This window comes from Cupressus sempervirens, chromosome 3, assembly GCF_028749045.1.
Source record: "Cupressus sempervirens isolate cs-2001-9-10 chromosome 3, ASM2874904v1, whole genome shotgun sequence".
Lineage (NCBI taxonomy): Eukaryota > Viridiplantae > Streptophyta > Pinopsida > Cupressales > Cupressaceae > Cupressus > Cupressus sempervirens.
Genome location: NC_143120.1, coordinates 521,538,483 through 521,552,259, shown reverse-complemented (window position 1 = coordinate 521,552,259; position 13,777 = coordinate 521,538,483).

The following is a 13,777-nucleotide window of genomic DNA, read 5'->3' as shown; positions in this document are numbered from 1 at the left end:
GTCACTTATGAAAAAAATAAGTACAAATCTTTTCAATTTTCTTTCTACAATAACATTACATTTAATCAACATTTGAACCATCCAATTATGCTAACACTTTTACATCTACTACAAACACACTGGCATGTTCTATGTGATAATATCCCTTGAACATACTACTAGAGGTTTGCGATGAATGTGATAGAGTCATGATACACAATTGGGTAGCTAGAAAACACATTAAGAATAGTCATCACGAACCAAAAAAAAAAGCCCAAATGGGGAATTGTCAATTCCAATAGTAAATCACAAAAGATATCAATTCAATGATAAGTCAAATGTGACAACTATCACAAATGGAGCGATAGATAAAATTTGATTACTAGTTTGAGAAAGGAAAATATTGAAAACCAATGCTAGCCCAACAACATGAGGAAAGTACCTCCAACCAAATAAAATAAGGCATCAAAAAAATAACATAACATGTGATGATTGAGAACAGTCACACAAGAAGGATAAAACACCACACAATGCAAATGGATACATCACCATAGCAGTGTTAGAGAACACACTCACACACATCAAGCAATATACCATCAATAAATCCATGCATATGTAGACTACAATAATCTTCTTAATTATTTTTCCATGCAATACAACATTTAGATATCCATCAATTTAATACAATTTCCATAAACTTATGAAGCAATCAAATTGGGGACTTAATTCATTAACCCAAAGGATAAAATGCAAAACCTACTTCTTTGTAATGATTCACAATAAACACTCATTTCTCAATGAAGGAACTATTTCATTAGTATAGTGACATAACATAGAATCAAAAATAAGATTCCTTTATTTACTTACAAATAGGAGAGAATAGGGAAACAATGCACCTTACTCCACAAGGAGAAATAAAAAGAGTCACTCAAAGCCAACACATGGACACCAATTAGTGGTTCCATCCAAAAGGGTCACATAAGCAACAAACCAAACCAAGCACATTGATTATGTCTACAAAACAAGGAAAGACTCACTTCCTTCTCCTCGCACTACTCTAGTTGTATCTACGAGATAAGAAAGTCCATGAAAATAGTTACCAAAGCAACAAAGCTCATGAACTACCACCAAGATACTCACATTCATACAACATAGCATTAACTATATAGGCAACATATACACAAAGATCCCAATGTTTGAACATGGGCTCTAATACTAGATATAATGCCCCACCTAGAGATCCTTGGAACAAGGATGAAATACAAGCCAACATAAAAATTTTTTACAAGAATGAATGCACATGAAAACATCATATAGGGATCACAAATCTCACAATGGAAGACTTCACCAACAATCGAAGCAACCAACGAATCTCCAAATGCCATTGCAAAACTAACAAACCATAAAGGAATGCAAATGATTCTGAATTTGAAACATTCTAAATCCTAAATCCAAGTGCAAGGTATTCAAGAACATTGAAGAGGGTAGTCAAAACACCTCAAAAAAACTTTTTGACAAACCAAAAAGTGCCAGCTATCTGCTTGGAAATTTTTTTCCAAAACCCAAATGATACTTTAAATCAACATACTATGATACTTTCTAGTATCATATGACCTTTCTAATGAAGGTGTGTGATACAATCAGGGTTTGGGTGACACTTCTCAAGAAGACATGCAATACTTTCTAGTATCACATGATTCTTCTCCTTTGGATGTATGATACTTTTAAAGTATAGGCCAATGTTTATGCATGGTCACCTAGAGAAAGAAAGAATTACTCTAAGGGCCAAAACAAGGGATGAAATGGGAAATCAAACCTCCACACTAGGGAGTACTGGATCCATGTAGATCGATGAATGAACATTTGAGTACATAAACAAAAAGATGCCATGAAACAAGAAAGAGGAACATCTATCCATCTAAACCATAGTAGTAAAAAAGACGTACTAAAAGAAACATCACAGTGTACAAAAGCAACATCACAATGTATAGAAATTACATTGTAAAAACTTAACAACCAAACTAATTACATGGTTCCTCCCAACTATAATAGCATGACAAGACCATCATGGGTCCTAGCCATCCCCCATGTGTAACATCCCAAACTACTGACTAGATCATCAATGTTATCTTATGAGTACTTCACCACTAAAATATGCTACAAACATAAGAATAAGGAAATCTAATGTGCTAGAAGTAAAGCATAAGACAAATCAAACTCATCATCTAACATATGTGAAACATCATACAAATAGGAAACCTAACATGCTAAACCAATAAGCATTAGATACTCCAAAAAAGAAATGAATCATCTAATCATATGCTAACATCATAATATAGGAATGTGTCAATAAACTAGCATCATCTAAATATGAAATATAAGCATTCCAATGAAAGCATAAATCATAAGAAAACATACTCTAGAACCTGAAGTACCAAATGAAAACATCTAGCAATGATCACACTAGGAAAAAAGTTTGTCTCCATACATTAGTCCCCAATAGTGGTGAAGGTAGCTATGCCTCTCAACCACATGGAACCTGTAGGTGCACTCTCAACATGCTGATGGAGATAATGATCCAACCACAAAAATACATAAAGCACAACGTCCATGGCTAACACTCACGCTAGCCAATATAATGACAATAACCAAGAACATAGATAATGCATAAACTATAGGTCCTTGTCAAGCACTCAATGTGCTACTAAGTAGGGTCTAACATTATGGAGAGTCTCTTGGCATCGAAAATCTCATGCTTAGATCATGCAGATACAACTCCCTCAATGGAAGGCTCTAGCACATAAAATATTTCATTATCTTAAGTTTTATTACCGTCCAATATTTTATTTAGTTATCAATTAATTAAAGCTCCATCTTCCTGTTGAGATAATAGGTTGTGCAGACATTAAATAATATTTTTATATTGTATTAATTAATTTTATTATGTAATGTTGTAACTAGATGGGCATGCAACATGTAAATATTCCCGTGGGATATACTTGATGAGTTTTATTGTAACATTGTGATAATATTTTATGTAATTATTTAATTATGGGGAGAATAATTAAAATTTCAATATTAAATGTGGGGGTGGGGCCCACCCCAACTATAGCAACCCCCTAAACAAATTATTACAGGGAGATAGGTAGTTGTGGATAATAGGGAGAGCAGGAATAGGCAATTATCAAATGGGGGGCCCTCAAATTCTATGGGTGAACTATATGAAAATGAAGTGATGTGAAAAAGGCCCAATAGGAGCAAGCATTCTATGGGATTGGCTTGACTTATCCTTCTTTATCTAGCCAGGCTTCACTCCTTTTATCAAGGGGTTATTTAGCACATGGTTTATGTAATACCACTTGGTGGTTTTGCGAGACTTGGTACTATATGAGTATCCACAAGGGTAGTTGTTGTTGATGTGAGAAGATAGAAGGAAAAAAGTAAAGTGTTGAGTGGGACAAGTCTTGACAAGTTAGCTAAGGGAGCATTTGTGAAGGTTGGAAGCATGGCATGGGATGTGTAAATTCATACTTGTTAACATTGTTTTCTTGGTTGTGGCTATGGCATTAAAGGCTTCCATGATTGTATTGCAATGGTTTTTTGTTAAATAATACATGGTGATGGATGCTTTTGGAGGCTAGGTTTTTCCCTCAATGAGGGCTTCCTAGGGTATATCTTGTGTCACAATCTTTGTGGGTATGTTGTCTATTCTCTTGCATGTGGATTTTAATTGCATATTTATTTTAGGTCTAATATGGGTTATGTGAAAATAGTTATATTCTTTGTTGCAATTTTCCTTACAAGTGGTATCAGAGCTATGATTTTATTATTTTAACCCTAGATTGAATCCATGGGAATGCATGAGAGGATAAAAGAAAGGGTAAAATATATGAGTTTTTTATTATAGATGTAAGATTTTTTGGGTTTGCTATTATGATGAGATGTTGGTAGATTTTGGGCATGTAAAATTGTTGGATAAAAGAGTTTTTTGGATGCTTCATTTAAATGAGGTTTTTAGTAGGTGGCTTCTAGTAATGACCTCCTAGGTAAAAATAGACCTCATCTTTGGATCTAGGTCAACATTTTCATAAATTTTGATATATAGTATGCCCTATTTTGGCTATGTTTAGAGGAAATGAAAGAGTGTTTTAGTTTCAGCCCATGATGACCATCAAATTTAATCTCATTGGAATTTTTGTCACTAAGATAAAATAAAAAATTGTAGTGAAAATGATAAAAAGACTATCTTATTAAAATGACCATAACTTTCTCTCAAAATATCAAATTTTAAACTTCTTATAGGCATTGGAAAGCTAAGTCAGAGCACTACAACTTGGTATAGGTTTGGTTTTGTGATTTTGAAATTTGATCAAATTAGAAGAGCCCAAAATTTAGATGTTGTTTATTTTGATCACAAATTAGGGCATAAATTGGGCATATAGAGTTAGATTTTAGACTTTGAGTAGTCAATGGAAAGCTCTTGGAGAGCTCTACACATTGGTTCAGATTTGGTGTAGGTTTGACATGGTTTATTTGGTGATATATTAATCTAAACATTTTAGGGTATATATTAACTATGGAAACATTGTGAGTTTATGAAATTGTATATTATGGAGATTTAGATTTCATGTCATTGTATACTCAACTCATATTTCAGATTGGTCTCATGATGATATGATTATCAGCATTTGGTTTAGCTATGTATGATGACTTGTTAGGTTTATAAGTTGTATAGTGTTGTAAGCAATCTATACTTATAGGTTGCATTTACATCTTGGTTATTGGTTTCCTTTTCCCATTAATCTTTCATTATTGATAAATATTTAGATTGGTTCTATGCCCTAAGTCACATGATTTTCTAATTTTTCTTCTTATAGAAGGGATGTGATGTTGTTACTAGGTATAGACATGGTGGAGGATTGTGGTTGACTATTTTATGTTGATATGTTGAAGATATTGAGATTTGGATGCTTGATTCATGGATATGATCATGGTGCCATGGATTTTGGCATGACATGATTGGATATATAGGTGCATCCTTGATATTCATTAGTTTGGATAACTAATTTGGTTATGGTGGTATATCTTCTTGGTTGAGGATCATGGCTATTTGGTTTCTTTTGATGAGCTCATGATGTGCACTTTAACTTCTTTTATGGCTTGATGCCTTGGTTGATTCTCATGGTTAGAGGATGATTTTTCATCATGTTGTCATGGATAGCTTAGATACATAGTTTAGTGGGAGCTTGTGATAGTTATGAGGTGATAGTCCAGGATTAGTTCATAGTTTGGTTTATATCTTCTTAGTTTGGAGATGTTGGTTTCACTTAGTACTGACACTTTGGTTGTGTAAGTGTAGACCAAGAGGATCTTCATGTAGGAGATGGATTTTATGATTCAATGGGTTACTTGCTACTACAGTTGAGTGGGAGTTTTCTAATATTGTTATTTATTGAGTGTTTGTAAATGTTGGAGGTTTTTCTTAGATCTTATTGTTAAAAAAGAATCTTGTACATTTTCATGGTGCATTTGGTTATATTTATGGTCTGTGAATATGGTTCTTCATGGTATTTGGAGATATTTTTTCTTCATGGTGTGTGAAGATAGTTGTATCTTGAGGACTCGTGGGGTTCTTGGTAAAGGTGTGGTTTATGCTTTCATTTGGCATGTTATCCTTGGTGTGAGAATGGTTTCATTTTTATGTCATGTTATACTCTTGATACACATTTAGAGTTTTGACATGTTATAGCATGTTCATATAGAGAATTTTATCTCTATAGTTGAGATGGTTAGATCATGTTGTCATGTTTATTTTCTTGAGGCCATGGTTGAAATTTTGACAATGATCTTGGTTTAGTTTCTTGGTATTGAGTACATTGATCATAAGTTGGAAACTTCATGATATTTTTATGTTGCATTTGGAGTTGGTATGGATCAATTGGTTACAGGTTCTCATGGATACTTAGAGATGGGAGTGATGTTGATTTCTCTTGGATTAGAGAACTATTTGTTGGGACAATTGTTGGTTTCAGCAGGAGAGCCTAAGGGGCATTCACTTGATATGGACTTGAGAGGAGATTATTCTTAGATGAGTCTTGGTTGGAGACTTGGATATCTTGATGAGCATTCTTGTTCCCCACTCTTGGTCTACTCAGAAGTTTGTTACTTGAGAGGTATAGCCTATTGTTTCTCTCAGGTGCATTATGTTTATGCTTGTCTTTCATGGATATAGATCTTGAGCTATGGTACATGAGTTAGTTCTGAAGGTTCATTTGAGAGATGGTTTAGCATTGATTATCTCCATTTGCATATGTTGTTATATTGGTCCAGTTTGGGAGATGGTTTTATATTGGGCATATTCCTTGGATTAGGAATGGTTTATAAGTTTTATCTTCTTGTGAGAGGCTTACATACATGATTAGTTATATGGTATGGTTTGGGTGTTATTGCATCTTTTTGTTTGGATTTTATGGAGGAGATCATACTTTCATAGTTTATATCTAGAGGTGTGTGTAGAAGGACATGATACAAGTTATGATTTGCATGGTTTCTCTTTGGTCTTGATTATCTTCCTTGATGTTCATTTTCACTTACATTGAATTTGAGATTGTGATCACTAGTTTTTGCTCATGTATGTCATGTGAGAGATGACATGGTTATTCATTTATCTCTTTCCTTTGTTGGTTGTGGAGAGCTTGAAAGACTATTGAAGATTTCTTATGAGATTTGCTCTTGTAGGTTATTGGTTTATGTATTGTAGATGTCCTTGAGACTACATGGATTCACTTCTTTGAGATATTATGAGTGTATTTGTTATAGATTTGACATTATCTTTTGTAGTGGAAGCTTCTTGGTATATATGTGGTAGGTATTGCTCTTGAGGCTTGTAATTACAGGTTACAAATTAGATATGTTGATGATGTGAGATTCAAGTGGTATACTTTTGGAGGTATGGATAGTTGGATGGGTTTGGCACTTGTTGTGGGTGCTATTTCAACTATGGATGTTTTGAAAACTATAGATACATGTGATTACCTTTGGATTAGGTTTTTTTGTGGTTGGCATTTCAATTGTTACAAGATTTTATGATCTTTTAATGTGACAAGCTGGGTGGCTTTCTCTTTGGATGGCTTTTATGTTTGGTTAGTGGTAGTGGCATAATAGGAGGTGAGATCATTCATATTTGAGAAGTTGGATACTTTAATTTTGTTGTGGATACCAAGATGGAACTCTTGGTGTAATTTGATCCATTATGGTGACTGTGCAAGGAGGGATTGTTCCCTTGTTCATTTATGTAGAAATAATGGGTGTTGCACACATTGCATAATATTTTTATATTGTATTATTTTATTTTATTATGTAATGTTGCACCTAGATGGACATGTAACATGTAAATATTCCCATAGGATAAACTTGATGAGTTGTATTCTAACATTGTGATAATATTTCATGTAATTATTTAATATCGAAGAAAGAATTTAAATTCTAATATTAAATGTGGGGTCAGTGGGTTAGGTAGCACATGGTTTATGTAATACCATGGGACTTGCTACTATATAAGCAGCCACAAGGGTAGTTGTTGTTGATTTGAGAAGATAAAAGGGAAAAAAGCAAGAGTTGAGCAGGACAAGTCTTGATAGGTTAGCCAAGGGAGCATTTGTAAAGGTTGGAAGTATGGCATTGTATGTGTGGATTCATGCTTGTTTACATTGTTTTCTTGGTTGTGGCTATGGCATTAAAGGCTTCCATGGTTGTATTGCAATGGTTTTTTGTTAAATAATACATGGTGATAGATGCTTTTGGAGGTTGGGTTTTTCACTCAGTGAGGTTTTCCTAGGTATATCTTGTGTCACAATTTTTGTGGGTATGTTGTCTATTCTCTTTCATGTGAATTTTAATTGTATATTTATTTCAGATCTAATATGGGTTATGTGGAAATAGTTATATTCTTTTTTGCAAGTTTCCTTACACTGCCAACCTATGGCGCCATGATCACTAGGCTACAAGATAGAAGCACCCTCCATATTTTACCCTACCCTACCCATGCTTATTCAATGATGAGTGCCCATAGGCATGTATATTCCCAACCCAACCGAAATGATCATAACTCTTGGGAATACCATGGAAGATTGGGCCTCACAAGTCATCGACAAATGTATGTGCACATACTCATGCAGTGCACCACCATCATGAAGATCATCAAAAAAGGACTAGATAAAGACACAATTTCAAAATACACTCAATTGAAACTAGACTCAGGAGGATAGATTCTACATGAATCCCAATAAACAATAAAATCATACATCATGAACTCACTCAACTAGCCTCAATCTGGGAGTATGGATTCTACATGAATTCCAATGATGCAACAAGACCAAACATCATTAAGTCACTCAATCAACCTCAATCCAAGAATATGGATTCTATGTGAATCCTAGTGTCCACAAAGCAATTAAAAAGGTCTAAAAGAAACCATAACACAAGGTAAAAATCACTCAACTAAACATAAAGTCGAGAGTACAGATGCAACATGCTCAATGCAAACATAAAAGTGCATCAATGGTTTTAAATACATCTAAATAGATGATCTAGGTCCTTGACCAAACTCATGCAAAGAAAACTTGAGAAAATAGAGTGGCACACAAAATGAAGTAAAAACCTCAAAAATTGGAAAACTGCAAAATTTAAAACCCATTTGGTCTTTGGGCACAAAAACCCCCAAAAATTCAAAAAAATTTGGGTTCGGACACTGTATGTGAAAATGACTAGCATAACAACGTGAAACCACAAATCCCCATCTCAAAAATAGGGAAAATGTTCATACTCGACCAATTGGGTAGAACCAACAAATAGAAATGGAGGGGAATGCTAGTTCTCAATCTCCTAACAAATGGCTACCAAAAATAAAAGTAACAATGAAACAAAAACAATAAAATGGGAGAGCCCTACCTCATAGCCAAAAGGAAAAAATGGCAATCTGAACCATAAAATAAAAATCTCACAGAAGTAGCCAAAAACCATGATAATCCAAGGTCTCCTCAAGCTAGATCTAATAAGACCAACCTTGTGACAATCCCATGCCCATAGCTCCCACAATGAACAAAATAGTAAATGCTCAAGAAGAGGATTTTGGGTTTTACTCTCAAACTTTCTAACTCAAAAGTGAGAAATGAGCAATTAAATTCCTTTTTCAATACTTATTCACTTTTTGAGTTAATAATTAATTATGGAAAATAATCAACCAACCTAGTTAAACCTCAAATTGACCCAAACGAAAACAAGTTATTCCTAGTAATAGGAATTCATCTATGGAAAAGCTACCAAAAATTAAATTTGATAAAATATGAAGCCCCAAAACCCCAAAATCATAGAATTTCCTAAACAACCTTCATGGCAATGTGAACCTTTAAATGCATAGACACATTCAAATGTCTAATCACATAACGAAAATGAGTTTGGATTTAATAATCACTAAAAGTATTAATTAAACAATTAAAATAAGGATGCATTAACCATACAAGGATGACATTGGTAAAATATGAATGGCTGAATCACTAACTCCATCTGCCACTGTCAAGGATATAAATCTTGCATGCTAAACAACACAATCAAGTGCAATTGCATATAATAACATAGATGAAGCAAGAGATGTATTAAATGACTAATTTAACCATTTATTTAATTATACCAAAATAATCCATTTCCATCCTCGCATTCACATATAGCATAATGAAGCAAGAATGAAGTAAATAACCATAGCATTAAATCCATCACATAACATAATCAGGGATATGTCCAAATACTAGATAAGTAGATATCATCATAAAACACACTATCATCTCAAAATTGCATCATCATGCAATATGATCAACTAAACAACATAGTAGTCTAACATCTATGATATTGAAATCAAAGTATAACATATAACCCTTAGGTCATCTCAAATGTAAAACATAACATAAGTAACAAATATCATGTCTAGCTGGCAAATGCACCCTGGTTAACTTGATTCTCCAGAATCTCCCCACCTATGCCCTTAGTCTCTTTGAGATCCCGGTTAAGTTTTCATACAAAATGGAGAGAATTCAGAGGGACTTTCTCTGGACTAGAATTGATGACCACAAGAGATACCACCTGGTAGCCTGGGACCAAGCATGCTTGCCCAAAAGCCAAGGAGGTCTTGGAATCAGGAAAATTTCTCACCTCAATCAATCCCTCTTAGCTAAACTCCCTTGGCGCATCTTCCAAGGCATAGGGGCTTGGAGGGACATCTTGACTGAGAAGTACCTAGGAGGCATGTCTCTCTCCTCCATTTTCTAGGGGGTCGAGTTGCCATTGGGTTCTTACATTTGGAAAGGTATTTTGAAGGCCCTTCCCCTTGCCAAATCCAAGGCCAAATGGAAAGCTGGAATGGGAGACAAAATCCTTTTTTGGTAGGATAGCTGGCTTTTTCAGGAACCTCTCAATAACCATCTTTCATTTGGCAGGTGGGCTGATCAGGTAATAGGCAGATATGGTATGTTGGTTAGGAGCTATAGAAATGGGAATGATTGGCACAATCTGGCAGAACTTTTGTAAGATCTCGAGCCTTTGATGGCCTCTTTGAACGCTATTAACATCAACCAGATAGGCGATGCCTTAGTCTAGGGAGACTCTTCTAGAGGCCATTAAACTGTAGGCTCAGGCTATCTTTCCCTTGTGGGAATAGGGGAGAAACCTATTTGGGCCAAGGCCTGGATCCCTAGATTAACACCCAAAATCAACATTTTCTTTTGGCTCCTCTTGCAAGATAAGATCCTTACCCTAGATAATTTAGCCAAAAGAGGCCAAATTATTCCCAATAGATGCTGCCTCTGTAAAATTGACCTGGAAATGGTTAACCACATTTTCATTCACTACCCCTTTTCCTTTAGAGTGTGGAGTCTTCTGACTTCCAATATGAACACCTACTGGTGCCCGCCTGCTAGCATCCAAAATTTCTTCATTCAGTGGAGAAGTATCCACAAAGGCCTGGAATCCAAAATTTTGAGTTCCTAGATTATCCCACACTTTTGTTGGGGAATATGGAAGGAGCACAACAATAGGATATTCAAAGACAGAGAAACTCCTGAGGTTATTATAGCAGAGAAAATTGGTAGCCTCATGAAAGAGAACTATGCCACAACTAGAGATGGAAACATAAAGGACAGAGGGAAAATTAAGACCAGGAAAGAAGACAAGATCAAAAGAAGATAGATGGCTTCTTGGTCCTTCCCCCTCAAAAATTGGCATAAAGCCAATTTTGATGGAGTGGCTAAGGGGAACTCAGGTCCCGCCAGATGTGGTGGAATCATAAGAAACAGCTTGGGAGGGGGCATTGCGGCAATTTCCTCCCCTATTGGTCACCATACCAACCATTTGGCTGAAGCCAGTGCGGCCAGACTCACTATTAAGCTAGCCCTAGACTTAGGGATCGAACAATTGTGGCTTGAAGGTGACTCCCTAAATATAATAAATTGTATTTTAGGAGTAACCAAACCATCATGGACCATTAACAACATAATTGAGGATCTAAAAAAGGACTTGAGAAAATTTAAAAATTACCACGTCAGCCATGTCTATCATGAAGCTAACGTGGTTGCTGACTGATTCACCAACATAGCGGTCACATTCAATTCGGTGATGACGTGGGGAAACAATAATCATTTTCCAGCGGCGGCTATCGAGCTCATCTCGAAAGGAGAAAATTCAAGGTACCAACTCTAAATCTTTTTATGATGATGACACATGCTAAATCATGTTTTAAAAAGGGAATCAATAGGAGTTATGTGAAACCCCCACTATTTCATAATAACATGTACAGATTACACGAGTGGAAGAAAGCCAAAGCTAAACCCAAAAACACACGCATTAAAGCTTTCGTCCTTAGCGATTTGTCCATATTTGAGCTCTACAATTCTATTTAGGGTTTAGGATTAGAGTGGCATAATATCACTATGGTGGGAGAAAGGATTAGAAGAGAGACATGGGGAGAAACAAAGAGCTGGAAAGAAAAAGGGAAGGTTTGGAAAAAAACTCCAAAAGGGTGGCATAACCAGCTTCATGGAGAGGCTCCATGGCTTCAACACAGGGGTTACCAAGATAATGGTTGAAACCTGGCACAACAAAAAGGTCATAATTGATGGTGTCTCACACCGAATCACTGAGGGTCTCATTGCAGAGGTGACAGGCTTCTCCCAAGAAGGCATCAGCTTCTTCAGGGATAAGAAGATGTATGCCAATGTTGTCAACGCTTTCGTCAAGAATGACAAGGAGAAAAGAAAACTGGTAAAGATTGACACCTTCTATGACATAGAGTCCATTAAAAAGTTCTGGGGGCTCGTTCTAAGGATCATCATAGAGTATGTCACTCTAGAGCCCAGGTTTGATAGAGTCAGAACCCATCATTTTGTTCTGCTTAATCATTTTAGACATAAAGTGAAAATCTCCTTTCCTTTCTATATTTTTACTTCTATGACTAAGAATATAGAGAGTTACAAAAAATGTCTTGTCAAGAACCCCGCCCTTCATGAAGGTCTCATGCTCCTCATTTTTGAGTTTCTAAAAACCCAAACAAGAGTCAAGCCCATTGGGGCTTCGGGTGGCTCCTCAGAGGACACTACTAGCTCTAAATCAGGGGAAGTGCACGTTGTGAAATCTGTCAAGTTTGAAACCCCAAAAGCCAAACCCTCTCCCCGCTTCCCTAGAAAGAAGAGCCCCAGATGCCCTCCCCCTAACCCCCCTACCCCTCATCCTAAGGAGTCTAGTGAGGAGTCAGATACAGAGTTGAAGGATGTGGATTCAGTGGCAGAGAAGGAAAGTGAGTTGGAAGAAGACAAGGAAAAAGAAAATGACAAGATGGAGGTGACCCCCTTGGTAACCCAAGATAACCCCAAGAAAAGAAAATTGGACCAAACCCCTACCCATGATCATCTTAGCGATAATGCTGATTTGCCCCCCAGCCCCACTGCACCCACCTCCCCCCTGGAGATCCCCATTTTGCCCCCAGAAGAGATGATAAAAATTATGGTTGAAAAGGGAGGGGAGGCCATCAAGAAAAATAAGAGAAGAGCCTGGCAAAATTTCAATATGGATAGTGTTAATTTGGGCATTGTTAGAGAACCTGCTAAAATCCAGGTGCTAGGGGATCTCGACTGTAACACCCACTATGACGAGCTCCTTGACCTGACTCTTTTGGTTCTCTCTGACAATGCCAGTGAAACAAGTTTCAACTTCCTCAACAATGCAAAGAATAGCCTGATTGACAATTTCTGCTCAATAAAGTGGCTTTTCTAGGAAATTGAAACTCTAAAGGACAGGTCCAACTAGACCAACAACAGGGGGGAAGCCAAGGATCATGAGGCCAGAGGCAGTAAAGACTAGGTGGGCAGCTAGGAAAAAGATAGAAGCAAGGACCCCAGTGACAATCAGGAGGATAGAATCACCCGGCTCGAGTAGAAGGTCCAAAGGCTAGATTCTGTTCACCAGGTTATGACTAAATAGATTGTGGACACCCTCCATACCTTGAATGAAAATATTGTCAATCTGGGGGACTATCTGACCAATGTTGGTCTTGTGGGGAACATGAAGTAGAGTACAGATAATGGAACTAACCAGAAAGAGGTTGAAATCCAGGAAAGCCAGGGGGACTAGAATCATTCCCCCCCCCCGCGACCTAGGAGGAGGAAGCCATCTAGAAGGAAAGCGACGCTGCAAAAATCTTACAGGCAATGGAGAAGAAGGGGCACTAGTCTACCTGCCAGGCTCTGTTCCTGGCCTT